The sequence below is a fragment of the Mustela nivalis genome, assembly GCF_964662115.1.
Source record: "Mustela nivalis genome assembly, chromosome: 8".
NCBI classification, from domain to species: Eukaryota; Metazoa; Chordata; class Mammalia; order Carnivora; family Mustelidae; genus Mustela; species Mustela nivalis.
In genome coordinates this window covers 70,573,885-70,591,812 of record NC_139027.1, presented here as the reverse complement: position 1 = coordinate 70,591,812, position 17,928 = coordinate 70,573,885, and the positions used below count along the sequence as shown (strand labels likewise).

The window sequence follows — 17,928 nt, the reverse complement described above, 5'->3', positions numbered from 1 at the left end:
ATTGGAACTCCTAGCCACAGAAAATAGGCAAGAAAAAAGAGCAAAAGTCATCCAAATTACAAGGAAGAAGTAAAACTGTCACTATTTGCAGATGATAAAACATTATATATAGCAACCCCCCCAAAAGTCCATTAAAAATCTGTTAGAATAAACGAGTTTGGTAAAATTGCAGGATACAAAATCAATAGACAAAAAATGTCTTGTTTTTCTTTACACTAATAATGAACTATCAGAAGGGGAAAAATAAAGAAAACAATTCCTTTTACAATTATATCAAAGAGAATAATATGCATGGGTATAAATTTGATCAAGGAGATGAAAGACCTATATACTGAAAACTTTAAGACATTAATGACATGAACTGATGAAAACACAAATAAATGGAAAGAAATTTCATGTTTGTGGATGAGAAGAAATAATATTGTTATGATGTCTATACCACCCAAAGAATTATGCAGATGTAATGCAATCCCTGTTAATTCTAGTGGTATTTTTCAAAGAAATAGAGCAAAGAATTATAAAATTTACATGGAACTGCAAAAGATCCTGAATAGCCAAGCCAGTCCTGAGGAAGTAAAACAAAGCTGGAGACATCATGCACCCTGATTTCAAACTATATTACTTAGCTACAGTAATTAAAACACTATATCATTGGCATTAAAAACAGATACACAGATCAATGAAATAGAATAGAGAGCTCAGAAATAAGCCACACATATATGACCAATTAATTTACAACGAAGGAGCCAAGAATATATAATGGGGAAAGAACAGTCTCTTCAACACACAGCACTGGGAAAACTGGACAGCCATATGTAAAAGGATGAAACTGGACCACTGTCTTACACCATACCCAAAAATTAACTTAAAATGTCCTAAAGACTTGAACATAAGACCTGAAATCATAAAAATCCTAGAAGACAACATAGACAGTATGCTCCATGATACAGGTCTTGGTGATGGTATTTTTAATCTCACAGGAAAAGCCAAAATAAATAAGGAGGACCACAGAAAACTAAAAAAACAAAAAACAAAACAAAACAACCTTCTGCATACCAAAGGAAACCACCAACAAAATGAAAAGGCAGTTTACTGGATGGGAGAAAATAACTGCAAATCATGTATCTGATAAAGGTTGACATTAAAAATATATAAAGAATTCATGCAATCCAATAGCAACAAAGCATTCCAATTTAAAAGTGAGCAAAAATCTAAAATGACATATTTCTAAAGACATACAGATGGCCAACCAATACATAAAAAGATGCCCATCATAATCATTAGGAAAATGCAAATTAAATCCATACTGACATATCACTTCACACCTGTTTGAATGGCTATTATCAAAAGGCAAGAAATAACCAGTGTTGGTGAAGATATGAAGAAAAGAAAATGCTTTGCACTGCTGATGTGAATGTAAGTTGGTACAACCACAATGAAAAACACTATGGAGGTTCTTCAAAAAATTAGAAATAGAACTATTTTCCAGGTATATTTCCAAAGGTATGTACCCAAAGGAAACAAAAACACTAATTTGGAAAAATATATGCACCCCGTGTTCACTGTGGCAATATTTACAATAGCCAAGACATGGAAATAACCTAAGGATCCATAAATGGATGAAAGAATAAAGACATCATGGTATATATAATGGAATATTATTCAGTCATTAAAAATGACACCTTGCCATTTACAACAATATACATAGACCTCAAGGACATTTTGCTAAGTGACATAACAGAGAATGACTAATACTGTTTGATCTCTCTTATACGTGGGATCTAAAACAAGCAAACGAACAAACAACACACCAAGTTTGTAGACACAGAATAGACTGGTGACTACAAGAGGCAGGGGATGAAGGGTGGCAGAGATGGCTGAACTGTTATTTTTTCCAGCTTAGTTCAAATAAATTAAATAAAAAGTAAAAGCAGAGATTCAGAGATAAATATGTGTGTGGGGTGTGTGTGTGTGTGTGTGTGTGTATAAAAATCATGTGTGTGTGAGAGAGAGAGAGAAGCTACTTCCTTCAAGACAGTCACAGTTCCGTTAAGTTAATCTTGGGGTTTTTTTTTTTTTGGTAACTATATATTATTTAGGTCCTCTAATAGGCATTTTTTCTTGTCATGTAGTTACCCCCCACCCATCCTCCTAATCTCTGTTCGAGGAAACCACAGATTTAAACAAAAAATCATATACAGTGTATTGTTTGAGAATATGATTCAGACAACAACTGCTTTTCTCCAATTTTACTTTTGAAAAATTCATTTTTCAAAATGAAAATCTTGCTTTACTAGAAGCAAGATTCTTGACATTTGGGTCAATCTGGAGCATCTATTTCATGGATGATTGATATGCCAACAGAAACACTTTCAAGAGAAGTCCCAGAGGTTGCCACAGAAAAGGTGCCCAGCTGCTTGTGTGGAAGGACATCCTGTCATGTCTTTAACACACCTCCTTCACTCCACTCTTTCCATCTCCCAGTTCAAAAGGCTTGAAATTCTCTCCTTTAATAACTGATAAAATTGCAGTAATAAGTCTGTTTAGAGCCAAATGATAACTACTCATAATAGAGAAAAAACAGTCTCAGGGGTATGGGGCACACAGACAAGCATTTAGCAAGTACAATTTCTTAGTCTTTATTCACAAAAAGAGTCATCAAATGCTGAGAGCCTGAAACTTACTCAATTTCTTTTTAGAGATGATGAAACTATGACACAAGGCAGTACAACGACTTGTTCAAGGACATGTAACTTAATAGACAGGTAGTAGAATTCAGTCCCTCATTTTTGGTTTATATCTAAGCCATGCAGTTATCTAAAATTAAACTTCCTCTCTGAATTATGCAAAGCAGCATTAAAATCATTCTAAGTGCAGTTTGTTACTGTTAACTTTAGAATTCCATACTATAAGGCAGTGAAGAGAAGCATGTGCTTATGTCCTCTGCCTCCGAGAAGCATTCTTAACAGCAGGGCTGTCAGCTCAAACATGTGCTCAGCTGATTTGTAAAGCATGTGGATTTGCCCTTAATCAGTAGCACAGAATACCCACACTGCAAAACCCCCTCCGAGTAGATAACCTCAAACTGTCTTCAGCTTACCTTTCATTAAACCTCAGTTGAGAGAAACATGGGGGAAGAGGGATCTAAAGGACATAAAAATCTTTGTATTCATGTAGAAATTTACAATCAGAATATCAGAAAACCTGAAGATTTGGACCACATCCTCTTAACCTCTCCCTGGATTCTCATCATTGAACTAGGCAGTAAGAGTATGGGATCCACCTACACTCAAGAGTTATTTTAAGAAAATCTTGTACAAAACCGCATCATATAAATGGAAGGATCTGAAGATGTTTTTTGGGACATCGCTCATTGTACCCTTCATATTGACAGGCAAAATATTCCCGTTTTTCTTTTTCTGCTTCTTACTATCTTTATGGGATCTCTTTCTTATATTTAGTGAGTATGGACTTTGTGTGTTTGGATTTGTTTTAGGCTTGCTGGGCAATATGACTTAAGATCACCTTTCCTTTCTGACTTTGGTTCTTAGGAAATGCAAAATCAAAGAGTAGGGCAATTTTAAAAGCTACATAGACTTCAGGTGTACTGTTTTCCCTTGGACTTATTTTTAATGTTTACCATATTTCTCATAATCCCTACTTTAAAATCTATACCATTGTAAGGCATTTTGGTTTTCTGTAGAATGATTCCAGGGATAAACAAACAGCAAGATTCTCACAAAAACTAAAATGTAGAGACATTTTTTAGACATTTTTTCCACACAGGTCTTTTGTGCAAGCAATCATTATTTCCTGATTTTCGCAGAATTCCAATTTGTTCATTTTCAGTAAATTGTTTAAGATGGTATATATTTTTAACACATGTGTGAAATAGCTCCACAGGGGGAAAATTAGGAACCATATTTAAGAGATCTGTTGTTATCTTTATTTAACAAACACCTTATAGTGTTCCGAGGATGTTACAAATATTAACACTGGTATTTCTCATAACAGTACCTCATGAGAGAGGTACTGTTTTATCTCCATTTGACAGATGAGGAAAGTAAAGCACCGAGTGATTAGGTAACTTGGCTAAGGTCACACAGCTAGAAAAAGAAAAATTGTGATTCAGGCCCAAGCAGTCTCACACTAGAGTTTGTGCTCCTAAAGATTATACTAGGTTGAATTTGAGGCATATTGGGTCATCCTATAGCATATCTGGTTAATCTAGCTGTTCTTCGCTACCTGTTTTGTCTTTCCTGCTAGAGTAGGAGCACCACGGAGCCTCATACTGTGCTTTTCAGATTGCACACATGTACCAATCAATATGTGTTTTAAATAATTTTGTAGAAGACAATAGCAACTGATTTGTAGATGTTATAGGATGTTAAAATGGACTTTTTTTTTCTTAACTTCAGCTGCAATCTTGAGATGATAGTAAGTCACAAAACAGATTGCTACTTCTACTCAACAAAATGACGTACAAGACTTGCAAAGGAGAACACTGACAACTGTTTGGGGACCCTGATTTAATTACCTATTTTCAGATCATTAAAGAAGTGAGAAAGGCCAAGAAGAGTTGGATAACTGGAAGAGGATTTTTGGAGACAACTAGGTTGTGATGCGATTTGCATGTACTTCTGAGGTAGGAAGTTACTTTTCCCTTGTCTCAGGTGCAAAGGAAAGCGATTTCAAGGAAACATCTCAGAAAGTTTGATACTTGTCTCCTGGAATGTGGTGGCAGTGGCAGGGGGTACTCAGCAATCCCAGTTGCTCCTTCCTGGGATTGAACTCTTGTCTAAGAAGTAATCAAGGAAGAGAACAATGGCTGGCTGTTGCTCTGATACTAGAGCAAAGACATATTACTGCATCTGTGCATCAGAGTTTATTAGAACAAATGACATGTGAGCACTACCCATGGACCATGGGTTAAAGGGCCAGAACAGAATTGTGTTGTATTGCATCCAATGGTAGGGCTGGGGTGGTGGGGAGGGCAAGTGGTGAAAACAACTCAACAGAAAGAATCTGAAGTTGCAATGGTGGATGGCCAGGGACTGAGGGAGAAACCCAGCTGAAGGAGGTGCATTTACCTACCTCAGGTAACTATAGGTAAAGAAAGTTCAATGATGTGGTTAAAAACACTAATGATCCCACTAAAATATTCCTCAAAAGTGGCCCCCAGAGTCAGTTTTCAGTATAGACTAAATCCAGCTAGATGGCTTCTATCATATTAGCCATGGTCAAGGAGAACACATATCTCCTCTTCCTTTTCCTGCTTCATGTCTGGAGGAGTCAGGAAGGAGGAAGAGAAATGAACATCACTGAAACAAGAGGAGAAACGACCTCTTCCCTCATTCCGTTTATCCAGCATCTCTGAGGCAGCCCAGGCAGGGACAATAAACTGGCTTTAACTGAAGTTGTACTTATTATTACAAAGGAGTGAACTCAAGTTCCTTTCTATGTGTAAGAGTGAATGGGTGACTTTTTTACTATCTAAGAGTGACAAAAGTAGTGTTGAGACTTTCCCTGGACTTCCTGGGGTCAGGAAGAAATATTCCTCAGGACAGCAGATTTAAATTCCTGTTGCGTTGTAGGAATCAGTCCTTTCAACATAACAACTGCATGAAAATATTAGTTACTCTGGAGGTGTCCACTGTTTCAGGGTTCCTTCTATTATAAGCATGTTTCTTATCACAGACAGACTGAAAGAAATTCTTAAAGTTCCCTAATTGTTCTGATAGGAAGGCCACAAGAGTCTCTTATTATCAGAGTTCTCATTATTAATGAGATTCAAGTTCTGTGAATAGAAGCAATAAAATCCTAGAGCTACAAAATGTACAAACTCTGAAAAAAAAATCCCTTTACCTTGTCCCTAACTTTTTCAGCAAAATGAAATGTAAAATGAGAATTTTCTAGAATACGGAAATCCCCAGATTCTGCAGGTATTCATTTCTTGCAACATAAAAACAAAACAAAACAAAACAAAACAAACTATTAAGGAACAATGAGGGTTTGTGATGCTTGGAGAGTTTCTGACTTTTAATCTATGCCCATCCTTTCCTGGATATGTTGATTTGGTCCTTTGACTTCCAAAACCTTTAACATTTCATGAATTTAAACTCCAGCCAGCTAGAACAGAACTGCAATACCACCAAAGTAAGTTCAGACAACAGACTCCACATGAAATCAGACATAATTTACCCTACCCAGGCTACATCAAGCCATTGAGTCCATATTTTCCCTGAAAATAATAAATTAAAAAATGCACATAAAGGGGCACCTGAGTGGCACAGTTAAGCATTCGACTTTCTTCTCTTGGTTTCAGCTCAGGCCATGATCTCATGGTCATGTTATCGAGTTCTGTGTCAGATGTTGCACCCAGCTCAGTCTGCTTAGGACTCTCTCCTTCTACACCTCCCCAGTTACCTGCTGCCATTTACCCTCCCTGGATCATGTTAATCTGTCTAAAATAACAAATAAATCTTTACAAATGCACATAAACCACAAAATATTAACATGAAGTGTTTTTAGAGGGCCAGCATTTCTGATTCCATTCAGAAACTGTGAATATGAGACTCGAGGCAAGATGGCGGAGGAGTAGCAGACTGAAATGAAATCAGATCCCAGGAGTTCAGCTAGATGGGTACTGAACACCTACAAACTCAACAGGAGATAGAAAAGAAGCAAAGCAGCAATTCTAGGAGCAGAAATACGACCACTTTCTGAAAGGTAGTAAGTGTGGAGAAGTGAATCCGAAATGATGGGAAGATAGACCATGGCGGGAGGGGCCGGATCCCAGGAAGCAGTGGAGCAGTGAAGGAAAGAATCCAAAGTTTTAGATTCTGCCCCACTGTGGGACATCACTCCAGAGGCTCAGTTTGGGGGTGGAGCCCTCACGGGGACAGTGTGGTCTCAGGTCCCGCAGGTAACAGAAAGATCGCGGATGTCTGAGTGCGGCAGAGCTCCCAGGGATTGGAGCGGGGAAGCCAGCTACAGAGATGGAGGCAAGGAGTGAGCTTTCAGCTCAGGGTTACCTTAAACTGTGATCCAAGGGACAGTCGGAAAACTGCTCTTTGAGCAGGGACCCCACAGGTTGCTGATCCAGGGAGACTCACCTTTCTCCTCCAAGCAGTGCAGCAGGAATCTGCTGGAATTGGAGACTCCAAATGGGGCTGTGCACCAGAGAAAAACATGCTAGGTCACAGGCTGGGTGAGCTCGGAGTGTCCGGAGAACAGGGAGACCGGAGTGATTGACCACTTTTCTCTGGGGCCGCACTGAGGAGTGGGGCCCCAGCTCTCGGCTACTCCAGAGTGGAGACTGGAAGGCTGCCATTTTCATTCCTGTCCTCCAGAATCTACGGAAAGCGTTCAGGGAACAAAAGCTCCCTAGGACAAACCCGAGCAGATTACTTAGCCTGGTTCCGGGCAAGGGCAGTGCAATTCCGCCTAGGGCAATGACATTTGAGAATCACTGCAACAGGCTCTTCCCCCAGAACATCAGCAAGAACATCCAGCCAAGACCAAGCTCACAGATCAAGGAGAACAGCAGAATTCCAGAGGAGGGGAAAGCAAAGCATGGAATTCTCCCCATGGTCCTTTAGTCTTGCAAAGTTAAATTATATTTGTTTTAATTTTACTTTTTCTTATTCTATTTTTTTTAACTTTTCCACTTTCATTTTTTAACATTTTTTAACCAGTTTATCTTAATAATACTTTCCTGAAAAAAAAAATCTTTTTAAACCTTCATTATTATAGTCATATTTTATCCTTCATTGTTTTTAACCTTATTTTTTGTATACATATTGGGTTATTGTTTTTTCTAAAAAAATTTTGGGATACAATTCCTTCTAATAGATCAAAATATACCCTAAATCTAGCATAGGGCTTTGTTCTAGTCTCCAGCATGAGCACATTCTCTCCACTTTTTTTTTCTTTTTCCAACCAACTTATCTTATCAATTCCTTTTTTAGAATTTTTTTAAAATTTTCATCTTTACAATCATATTCCATCCCTTCATCATGCTTACCCTTATTTTTGTATATATATGTTTTTCTTTCATTAAACTTTTGGGAGGTAGATTCTTCTAAAGACCAAAATATACCCCAAATCAAGTGGGTGGCTCTGTTCTATTCACTATATATATATATACATACATACACACACACACAAATATATATATATGTATGTGTATATATGTATATACATATATATGTAAAACTTTTATATAAATATATATATAATTATAATTATGTAATTTTCCCACTTTTTCCCCCTTTCTTCTCCCCCCGATTTGGGGTCTCTTCTGAATTGGTTAGCATACATTTTTCTGGGGTCTTTGCCACCGTTTCAGTATTCTTACTCTCTTGTTCATATATTCCTATCTGGATAAAATGACAAGGCATAAAAACTCACCACAAACAAAAGAATGAGAGGCAGTAGCAACAGCTAGGGATCTAATCAATAGGACATTGGTAATATGTCAGATCTAGAGTTCAGAATGATTCTCAAGCTGATAGCTGGGCTCGAAAGAGGCATGGAAGATATTAGAGAAACCTGTCTGGAGAAATAAAATCCCTTTCTGGAGAAATAAAAAACTAAAATCTAATCAAGTTGAAATTTAAAAAGCTATTAATGAGGTACAATAAAAAATGGAGGCTCTTAGTGCTAGGATAAATGAGGTAGAAGAGAGAAATAGTGATATAGAAGACCAAATGATGGAGAATGAAGAAGCTGAGCAAAAGAGAGACAACTACTGGAACATGAGGGGAGAATTTGAGAGAGAAGTGATACTGTAAGATGAAACAATATTAAAATAATTGGGGTTCTAGAATAAGAAGAAAGAGAGAGGGGGTAGAAGGTATAGTGGAGCAAATTATAGTAGAGAATTTCCCTAATATGGCAAAGGGAACAAGCATCAAAATCCAGGAGGCATAGAGAACACCCCTCAAAATCAATAAAAATTAGATCACACCCCAACATCTCATATTAAAACTTACAAGTCTTAGCGACAAAGAGAAAATCCTGAAAGCAGCCCAGGACAAGAAGCCAATAACATACAATGGTAAAAATATTAGACTAGCAGCAGAATTATCCACAGAGACCTGGCAGGCCAGAAAGAACTGGCATGATATATTCAAAGCATTAAGTGAGAAAAAATATGCATCCACGAATACTATATCCAGCTAGGCTATCATTGAAAACAGAAGGAGAGATACAAAGATTCCAGGACAAACCAAAACTAAAAGAATTTGCAAACACCAAAGCAGCCCTATAGGAAATATTGAAAGGGGTCCTCTAAGCAAAGAGAGAGGCTAAAAGTAGTAGACCAGAAAAAAACAGAGACAATAAACAGTAACAGTCACCTTACAGGCAATACAATGGCACTAAATTCATATCTTCCAATAGTTACCCTGAATGTAAATGGGCTTAATGCCCCAATCAAGAGATACAGGGTATCAGAATGGATAAAAAACCAAAACCCATCAATATGCTGTCTATAAAAAACCTCATTTGATTCCCAAAGACACCTCCAGATTTAAAGTGAGGGGGTGGAGAACCATTTACCATGCTAATGGACATCAAAAGAAAGCTGGGGTGGCAATCTTTACATCAGATCAATTATATTTTAAGCCAAGGACTATAATAAGAGCTGAGGAAGGATACTATATCATACTCAAAGGGTCTTTCCAACAAGGAGATCTAACAGTTTTAAATATCTATGCCCCTAATATGGGAGCAGCCAAGTATATAAACCAATTAATAACAAAATCAAAGAAACACATCGACAGTAATACGATAATAAAGAATTTGTGGTATATGTGTGTGTGTGTGTGTGTGTGTGTGTGTGTGTGTATGTGTGTGTGTATACACACATACAATGGATATTATACAACCATCAAAAATGAAATCTTGGGGAGTCTGGGTTGCTCGGTGGATTAAGCCTCTAAGCCTCTGCCTTCAGCTCAGGTCATGAACTCAGGGTCCTTGGATCGAGCCCTGTATCCGGCTTTCCGCTCAGTGGGGAGCCTCCTTCCCCTTCTCTTTCTGCCTGCTTCTCTGCCTACTTGTGATCTCTCTCTGTCAAATAAATAAATAAAATCTTTTTAAAATGTTTTAAAAATGAAATCTTGCCATTTGTAGTGATGTGGATGGAACTAGAATGTATTATGCTAAGTGAAATAACTGAAACAGAGAAAGACAATTATCCTATGATCTCCCTGATATGAGGGATTTGAGAGGCAGAGTTGGGGGTTTGAGGGGTAGGGAAGGAAAAAAATGAAACAAGGTGGGAGCGGGAGGGAGACAAACCAAAAGAGACTCTTAACCTCACAAAACAAACTGAGGGCTGCCGGGGGGAGGAGGTAGGGAAAGGGTGGTTGGGTTATGGACTTTTGGGAGGGTATGTGATATGGTGAGTGTTGAGAAATGTGTAATTCTGACAATTCACAAACCTGTACCCCTGGGGCAAATAATACATTATATGTTAATAAAATAATAATTTAAAAAATAGAAACTGTAAATATTCTCAAACACACCCCTCCCATATTGACAGAACAGCAAGTCATTTCAATTATATAAATTATAAAGCTTGCTAAACTTTCTTGCCAAAGGATAATTACAAGTTAGAAGAACCCATTTCAAATTCTTATTCTCTGGGATTAAATGTGATTGTGTCTGGCAAATTCTCATGAATATTGTATTAGCAAAACCAGCAGTAATTTCACTGGACATGTACTGATATTTCAGCATTGTATCTTGCTTGAAATAGATAACTGGCTCACATACAATTTCAAAAATCTATTATGAGAATATCAGTAACAAGGCATTTATAATTTAATGAGGTCTTTCCATGGATTCATTAAATAAATAGTGACAAAGGTAATTATTGATTTTTTCACAAAATCTCATTTCTGAATAAGGATTATATTATTAAACCAAGTTAAAAAGAAACATGAAAGGTGACACTGGAAAGGAACTAGAAAGTTCTAACAAGTGGCACCATAGTTTCATGCACCTTTTAGTTCCATCTATAATCACATATTCACTTGAAAAATATTTATTTTAACCAGGAATATGATTTAATGGTATACTTGTTATCTTGGGCATACTTCAAGAAAGAGGTGGCTGTATGTTAAAGATGCTGGTCTATTTCAATCTGTATGCATACAAAATAGGTAAAACAGAATACAGAAATGTACAGATTTATCCTATCTGTGGCATACAGATATGTCCACTGATTTTTTTTTTCTCCTATTCTGGGGATGTTATGTAGAATTGTATGGCTCAAGGGAAACAACCAAAAATGAAAAACAAAAGCTTCCATTAGTTTTATGTGTTTATCATACTTTTAGAGTATCAAAGTACAAACAAGATGAACAAGGGTGCAAGCCAGAATGGCATATGGATCAGCAAGGACACTTGCTTCTGGTCTATAAGCTTCTGTTGTGCAACACGATACAGTCCTATACCCCAGGGACTCACTTTGGGTAAAACCTGACAATGCCTTCAAATATACTGAATGCTTGCGCTCATTTCAGAATATGGAACCAACTCCCAGGGTCCAATTTTACATCGTCAACTGAAATGGGGGTTAGGCTGAATGTTGTATTTTGTTCCTCCAGAGACTGATCCTCACCAGGGAACAGAGCTTTTAGGGCCTGAGGGGGACTCTGGGGCCTAAAGTCACTGTTGCCAGAATAACTAACACCTTAGAGTGTGTCAGACAGCCACCTGTGCTCTCACCTCGAAACAAACAGATGGGTTCGGAGAATTGCTACTTTAACCCAAACACATTTCCAAATGAAGGACTAAGAGGTCTCCCTACCTGATAGAGACTGTGTTTACCAATCTAGATATATTTTTGCTCTAGTTCTCTCAACCTGGCACTGAGCTGGAACTGCACTACCCCCACCCCCTAAATAAAACACACACATCATCATCATCATTTCAAGAATAAGAAGGTACTGCTACCTTGTCTCCCACTTTCCCCACTGAATAATATTTTTTATTCATTTAGCTGATAAAAAAATGGAATATATGACATGCATCTTGCATTGGGCTAGGTGTGCAGACAGTGCAAACATGTAAAGTGCATTCTCTGTCCCACAGGAAGTTTTCAGTCAAATCAAGAAGACAAGTCATACATGCAAATATTCACACCCGGAAACCAGTTGAGGGAGCAGCAAGGAGGAGCAGGGTGCACTGTGAGGAACTGCTCTCAAGTGCCTCAGGGAGCCTCTGAATGTGTCACAGGAGCAAATCAGCATGCAAACAACTGTAATACAGCTAGTGGATACCAAACACACTCACGGACACAGGAGATATCTTGTCGCCTATCTTCCAGGGGGTTGCATCCCAGAGCGCTGGCGTGCAATCCATTGAGCTCTAGATGATTTATCACTTAAAACTCCCAGCCAACCTGAAGACTGAGTGCTACTTTTTTTCCTGTTTACTCAGAGTTTAAAAACAATGTGTCCCAAAATCATAATGCTAAGAAATATCGGTGCTGGGACCGGATCATGACGGAGGGGCTTTCTGAAAAAGAATGACTTCAAAGGTGTCCATGTTCTGGGAAAAGACCTTGAAGCCAAAGCATGCTCAGAGAGCTGAGTCAGGAAGAAGACAGGAGCAGCAAAGTGCATCTTTCTTTTTGGCTAATCACATCTCATAGCACCACACAGCAAGGAATCAGAAGTGGGAGAGATCATCAGTGATGTCCCTTTAGAAAAATCTCAGTTAGGGGTAATACCTTTTAGAAAGCAGTACTTTCAGTTTCCTATCAAATCTCTCTTATGGGTAGTATGCTTTTTCCAATCCATCCCCATTCTACAGAACTGGAAAGTTCCTTTGATTCCATGAAACTATATCCTGGACAGTGATACTATCTTCTTTGAGGCTTATTCTCATCTCTTGGTCCTGAGAGTATCTAATACTCTGTGACAATCCTCTCTCCAGTACTTCTGTAGGGGTTAGTTTTTATGCATCTGTTTTAATGTCTCTACTATATTATAAAGAGCCTGAGGGTAGGAAAAAAAAGACTGACTTACGCCTCACTGTATCCTTCACAGCACTTTGCAGACCACCTGTACATGTGTGATTTTCCAAAACTCTTTCACATACAATTTTCTTTTTTGGAGATGTAATATCACATATCATAAAATACGCCCTTTTAAATTACATGCGTCAGTGATTTTAGTATATCCACAAGGTTGTGCAACCATCACCAGTGTTTAATTTCAGAACATTTTCATCACACTGCCATTTCTTCTTGATGAGATAAGGCACAGAAAGTTGTTAGCACTCTCAATGGCTACTCAGCACCTATGAGCTATATTATCATTATTGCTCCTAGTATTATTATTCTTACATTTGGAAAACAATGTTTTGCTCCCTAGCAGGTTGATGGATATTAACTAAAATAATGTTTGAATTAGATAGCCATTACACTTTAGTTAGGACACACAGTCTCTCACTGATCTTCACACCTGTGAAACAGCATGCCTATTTTATAAATGGGGAAGCTAAAGCTCAAAAAGGCTGAGACTTGACCAAAGTCAGAGCATCCAGGTGGCTTAAGGGAGATTATTCTAAAATCGAATCATACTCACCTGTGGGCTACAATGTCTTGCCATTGTTTGTACTGAGGCAGAGACTGCTTGATTAGGCGATCTCTATGCCTCCTCCCATTTCAATGATACTATAACTATGAAAAGCCTACACGAAAGGCCAAGCACATGGTGTGTGAGTGCGCACATACACACAATTTAGAAAATACTAGGTAGCTTTTTGAAATACACGAAAGATGCTGAAATCTGAATGTGAGTTTTAGTTTTTTTCAAAATACATAAAATAGATGAATAGTATTTTATTATATGTTTATATCTGGAATTCTCTAATTTAAGAAGGGCAGGGTGAGTATACCACTAGGTCAGAGTAACCTGGCATACCTTTGTAAATCACATGTGTTCTTTCCTAAGAAATTATGACTTCTTACTCCAGCAGGGATGGTGGGACTCATCTTTAGGAGCAAGAACTTTTGCCTTGCCAGGTCTGTAGGACTTGATGTGGCTAAGTGAGAAGGGTCAAAGAGTTCTTCTGAGGACAGATAGACAAGGAGTTCTGAGTTCAAAGGACAACACCAAGTGTTTTTAATGCCTCCCTTTTCCCATACTATCTGTCTTTAGAGGAAATTAAATCAAGTATCAAAACAATATAGATGATTAAGTGACTGACTCATATATCTTTGGAAAAGGTAGTAGCTTAATGTGGATATTTGGAGATTGTCTCTATTTTGTTCATTTCACCAGTTGAATCAAAACTAAATTATCCTTTATATTTGGAAAGACCTTCTTGAACCCTTATGAAGTTCTCCATAGTGGCCATGGGTTCAGAGATGTCATCAAGCCTTTCTCATTGTACTTACCTGTGGTTTAAAAAGCACAGCTCTACATGATATCATGCACAATGAAGAATGAAAAAAAAGCTACTGATGCCCTTGGGAATCAAAATCATCTCATTGGCATCATTAATTCTGTATTCCCATCCACTGAAATGGCAACCATCACCAAGTAGAAATATTCATATTTAAATGTGCCCTTATATATAAAGAATGTGTTCTATGATGAAGCATCTCCCCCTAAAGAACAATCTTAAAAGTCCAGAAATCAAACAAAGCAAAAAACAGTCACTGACTGTTGGACTATGCAAGGTTCATAATTTTTCGCTGGTAATGTCTCCAGTTTGAATACTTAGCAGATGGCATCTGACATAGCTTTGAGACAAATTCCTCAGAGCTGTACAAGAAAAGCTAAGATTCACACTGGCTAAAGTTTAGATTCAAAGTGCAATGGGATGATCAGATATAGCTTCTGGGTTTTTTTTTTTTAAGTTTTTGATTTCTTTTATTACTGTTGTTTTAAAACTCTTGGTTGGGTGTTAAATTAGCTTTGCTCACATTTTACAGTCATTCAGAAAACTGTATGCAATAAACATTGTGTTTCAAATACTGATTAAAACCACAACCTTTGTTTCTCTGCTTTTCTCTGGTTCCTTGTCTTTGGGCCATTACACTGCTTATTATTACCTTTGCGAGGAACCAGATAGAAAAAGGACATTCAGCTCTATCAATTCTGCTAGTTGTTGGCATTTCTGTGTAAAAATGTTTTTTTCTATAAAAAAGGCTTGGGATTATTTGTGGATTTCATTTATTTGTTGTATCCCAGGACCATCATTTTTGTGGAGAGCTGACTATATAATTACAGTCGGCTCTAATGTTCCAAATTTCCATAGCACAGAGTACCACATTTTTCAGACAAATAGACAAAACATTTTTGGATGGTGATTTTAGTCCTCTGTATGATAAATGTTACTTCAGTAACTAGGTTTTAAAGTAAAATAAAATTAGCCTTTGTATTTTTTTAAGTATTAAAAAATATCAAGAGATAAACGCAATTATTTTTAATGCTTTAGTTGATGAATGTTTACGAACTATACATGAAATGAAAAGGTCAGTATGGAAGGTATAACATATTTTAAAGTTGTGTTTGGTGAATCGTGACTTGCAACCAGAAAAATAATAACGAGATAATATTTTCAAGTGTATTTGATGGATTGACTTTTTACTAATGCTGTCTTGGTTTTCACAAGCCTCAAGTAGAGCCCTAATTGAAATGCATTCCAAGAGAAAAGCTGACAGTGCTACTTTTTTCCTTTTCTTTCTTACTGACTTCTAGTCCAGGACTACCTGTCTGACATCTTTGGAAAAAGCAAATGTGTGCATATGGGAAGAGAAAAGCATTTGCCAAAGACTATTTTCTATAGAATCAGCAAGGCTCTATTATTTCCAGCGTAGCAAGTAAGAATTTCTGCAGGCTTCAAAAATGAATCTATGTTTATGTGTGTGGTTTTGGCACAACAAAGATTTCAGAAGAGCATATGGAATCTGTAAGAGTGAAGCTCCTGAGGATTATCATCTTTCTTCAAACACTAATATTACCACAAAAATAAAGTATAAAATAAATAAAATAATGTTGAGAAATGTTTACCAAGTGCCTGTAAGTGAAGTGTACTTCTCAAAACAATGTACAAAACAGTGTACTTCTCAAAAACATTTTGCCTAGGGCTCAAAAATTTTTAAATGTATTTGTTGGTTGTGTTTATTTTTTAATTTTTTTCAAATATTTTATTTATTTTTTGGAAGGGAGAGCGGGAGTGAGAGAGAGAAAACATTGGGGCGGGGAGCAGACGCCATGCTGGGTGGGGAACTGAGGCAGGACTCCATCCTGAGACCCCAGGATCATGACCTGAGCCCAAGGCAGACATTTAACTGACTCAGCCACCCAGGTGCCCATGTTGGTTTTTTTTAAATACATTCATTTCCCTTAACTACATGACTTTCTAGCATAAATGATACTCAAATCTTGGAAAAATCTTAACATATGAGTTTTGTCCTCAACAATCTTCCATTCATTCATTCAACAAATACAAACAGACTTCTTACTATGCAGACATTCTGCTAAGTTCTGAAGAAATGGTGGTTAATAAAACCACCACTCCAACAAACAAAACCACTACTGCCAACGTGAAGCCTAACACTTGAATCATCTCTTTCTACATTAAAATTTATATTAGCATATAAAGTGTACTAAGTGTCAAAAAGGAAAAGAGCAGGGTGTTAAGAGAGGCACTGAGTGGTTAAGGAAAGCCTCTTTGAGGAGCTAAAGATGAGAAGAAATCAATAATGTGAGAATAAGAGTTTGTCAGGCAGAGGAGAGTGTGTGCACAGGCCTCAAGGAACAAAAATATGTGGGTATAAAGACAGATGCTTTTATGTACAAATGTAGAAAAAAGTATAAATATATGGGTTCTTCACAGAAACAGATATGTCAATTATATGAATATAGGTAGGTATTATCCAAAAAGTTAATCTAGGAGGTAAAAATGGGTTTTGAAATTACATATAAGAAAACAAAAATCTATCATTTGCACAAATAAAGCAATTGGAAAATAGATAGCTAACCATACTTAAAAGATCTTCCAATCTAACAATGGAAAAATATTGATACAAATGTAGAACTGAACAGTATGCATCTTGACATTTGTCTAGTTGTTTGTTCCTAAGTTTCATTTATCAATGTGCTTTATGAAATACAATATATACAGACTTTTTGAATCCACAGGGACTCACCGCATTTTCCAAAAGTTTTTTCTACAATGTCAAAAATGATTCATCATTCTATGCTTATATTTCAAAGCTAATATAACACATTTAGTTTCTTTGTGCATAGAATGTCTTGTTAACTTATTTCTCTAGAGAGCCCTTTTATCTTAAGATGTAACAAGAGTTCTCTGTGCACTTTCCACCTTACACATACTGTTTGAAACTACTAGATTGGTTTTTTAAGTACCCTCCATAAACTAGTTAAAGAAGGAAGTTTTCAACTTTGACCCTTTTACCTCCCTGTTCACCTAGAAGAGAGAAGGAACAAGGTTCAATATCCATGTCCCTAAAATATACTTCTCCAGGCAATGAACTTCAAACAAGAGGAGGAATTCGCCCAATTCTACTTCCAGAAAATTTTCAAATAAATGAAGTAAAAAATGAGTTTTTCCTATTATTTGGCCAAAATCTTTATTATTATTATTTTTTGAATTTAAAAAAAAAAGATTTTTATTTATTTATTTGACAGAGAGAGATCACAAGTAGGCAGAGAGGCAGGCAGAGAGAGAGGAAGGGAAGCAGGCCCCTTGCTGAGCAGAAAGCCCGATGTGGGACTCGATCCCACACCCCGAGATCATGACCTGAGCTGAAGGCAGTGGCTTAACCTACTGAGCCACCCAGGCACCCTGGCCAAAATCTTTAAAGACAAAAACACACGAAGTACTCAACTATAAATAATTCACAAACATGTTGAACCTGACATGAATGTT

At 37.2% G+C, this 17,928-nt stretch overlaps 1 protein-coding gene across 35 annotated transcripts in view; it reads right to left on the bottom strand.

Moving 5' to 3' along the window:
* NRXN1 (neurexin 1) overlaps positions 1–17,928 on the bottom strand; it is a 1,174,729-nt gene that overhangs the window by 178,687 nt on the left and 978,114 nt on the right. The gene's annotated exons all lie outside the window — the stretch shown is intronic.